Source organism: Megascapheus bottae, chromosome 18, assembly GCF_031878675.1.
Source record: "Megascapheus bottae isolate mThoBot1 chromosome 18, mThoBot2.hap1, whole genome shotgun sequence".
Taxonomy (NCBI): Eukaryota; Metazoa; Chordata; class Mammalia; order Rodentia; family Geomyidae; genus Megascapheus; species Megascapheus bottae.
In genome coordinates this window covers 48,142,666-48,145,424 of record NC_143526.1, presented here as the reverse complement: position 1 = coordinate 48,145,424, position 2,759 = coordinate 48,142,666, and positions in this window count along the sequence as shown.

Sequence of the window (2,759 nt, the reverse complement as noted above, 5' to 3'; positions counted from 1 at the left end):
GTGGTGTGTGTGTGTGTGTGTTCAAGACAAGATCTTGCTATATAACCCATGCTGGCCTTGAACTTGTGATCTGTCTTATGAGTAGTAGAATTTAAAGCATGTGGTAATATACCTAGCTTAAGCAATTTTTTGCTATAATTTTGCATGGAACATAGATTAAGACTATATAGAAGCAGCATAGAGGGCCAGGAGTGTGCCCTAGTGGTAGAATGTGCTTGCCTAGTATACACAAAGCTCTGGGTTCAATTCCTTGGTACTACATACTCAGAAAAAGGCAAAAGTAAGCTGGGCACGGTGGCTCACGCCTATAATCCTAGTTACTCAGGAGACTGAGATCTGAGAATCATGATTCAAAGCCAGCCTGAGCAGACAGAGCCATGAGACTTTTTTTTTTTTTGCCAGTTCTGAGCTTGAACTCAGGGCCTGAGCACAGTCCTTGGACTTTCTCAAGGAAAGTGCTCTACCACTTGAGCCAGAGCACCACTTCTGGCTTGTTTATGTAGGTGGTACCAAGGAATCGAACCCCGGTCTTCGTGCATGCTAGGCAAGCACTCTACCACTAAGCCAAACTCCTGGCCATGACCCCCCCCCCCCAAAAAAAAAGGGAAAAAGATAGAAGTGGCGCTGTGGCTCAAGTGGTAGAGCACTATCATTGAGAAAGGCCCAGGACTGGCCAAAAAAGAAAGCAACATACCTATACTGCCATTTCTGATTTCACTTATAGTAAGATATTCTCTTGGTTATATGATATATTGAGTATTTTATTACAAAAGAGGCCTTATGTTAAATGATTTTGTCCAACTGGCAGCTGATGTTCTTTTTAAAAAGTAAGTCCTGAGGCTTGAACTCAGTTTGGGTACTATCCCAAGGGATTCTTTCCCTTCCATTCCTTCCTTCCTTTTATGCAAGACGTAAAAGTGGAGCCTCAGCTCCACTTCTGGTTAATTGGAGATGAGTTTCACTGAAACTCGATGCTAGTGGCTCATATCTATAATCCTAACTACTAAGGAGGCTGAGTTCTGAGGATTACAGTTCAAAGCCAGCCTAGACAGGAAAGGCCAAGAGACTCTCATCTCCAATTAACCACCAGTAAACCAGAAGTGGCGTTGTAGCTCAAGTGGTAGAGTGACAGCATTTGGCTGAAGAGTTCAGGGACAATGCTCAGGCCCAGAGTTCAAGCCTCATGACTCACCTCCCCCTCAAAAAAAAAAAAAATGGTAGAGCTAGCCTTGAACAAAAAAGCTCAGGGACAGGGTCCAGGCCCTGAATTCAAGCCCCATGATTAGCCAAAAAGAAAAAAAAAAAAAGGTGACTTCTTCAGCTCGGCCCACCTGCCCTTAGCTTGTTCCCACTCTTCACAAAGTGGGGGCAGAGTAACCCTGGGAGAGGGGCAGGGATCAGGGCTGGAACACTAAGCCCTCAGTGACTCCATGCCTTGCCCTGTGTCTGGCCTGGCCCTTGACCCTGCCAATCCACAGGAGCCCAACTACTCCAGAAGTACCAACTCTGTGGAGGCAGGAAATCATGTGACAGGAAAGGAGCTGTCCCCTTCAGAAAAGCCCCTGGACTGGACCAGCTGAAGCAACAAGGACTTCTTATGTCCCACACCCTCTGCTCAACAGTGTGAAACGGCTGGGGGGATTCTGTCCCTGCTTATCAGTTCATGAAAGAATTCCCCCCATGTCCTCTGGAGTATACACCAGCCCCCACTAGAGCCTGCTAGTCCAGCCTTCCACCCTCCCCACTAAGGCCACAGGGCCTGCTGGTCCAGCCTTCTGCCCTCCCCCACTAAGGCCATGTTTCCTCCCTGCCAGTTCTGTTTGCCTCCCTAGAGGCCCTTGATTTATGCTGCTGAGCCTGCAGAGCCAACCTTGGAGAAGGAAGGAAAGGAGAGAGAGAAAACCTGTCCCAGAGGCCAGAGGGGCTGGAGCTAGGATCAGAGCCCCTGGCAGAGGATGCTCAGCTCAATGTCATCTGACCACACTAGCCCTGGACCCAGGGAGCAAGACACTGGCCTCAGGAAAGGTGACGTTCTCCGCAGGAGGAGGAGGAGCTGAGTCTGCACAAATGCCTCTGCTCAGGAAACAGGGTGTGGGGAAGATGGGGGTGGTTTGAAGCCAAGGACAGGAGGGAAAGCTTCCTGGGCGGATACAGGGTCAGAAGAAGGGGCGGAAATGTTCAAGACAGCTGCTGAACATCTGGAGTCACTAAGAATTAATGACCCAGCACCCTGGAGGACAGGGTTGGTGAGGGAGCAGTCTCCTTCCTGGCCTTCTCTAGAGCCTGTCCTTTTCTTTCTAGCCAGAGTGAAGGACCTACTGAGCAGCCTGTCTACCAATTGTCCCTTAGGACATCCCAGAGGCGATGAAGCCACAATTATCCCTTCTGATCTTCAGCCACACTGAAACCCTGTGACCACACAGAACACATCCTCTAACTGCCAGTGGAAAAGAGAAGGTGAAGGGCCAGGACCTGGAGAGGGCCGCAGCTGACGCCCCTGGGCCTTTGGGGGGGACAGGCCAATATTCCTCCAGAGTCTTGGTGGCAACAGAATGGCCATTATCCCTCTGCTCCCCACCGAGAGGTGGACTCACCACCCTCTCCCTGGGCAGTAGACTCCATGGATGGGCAGTCCCCAGGGAATTGCCCAAAAGCACCCTACTCTGGGGGGGGGGGGTCATGGCTCATAGTGAGTCTTACCCTTGGCTTGAGCAGTTCTTTTGTGCCTGCTTCTCTAGGCAGGTGCTCCACCACTGAGC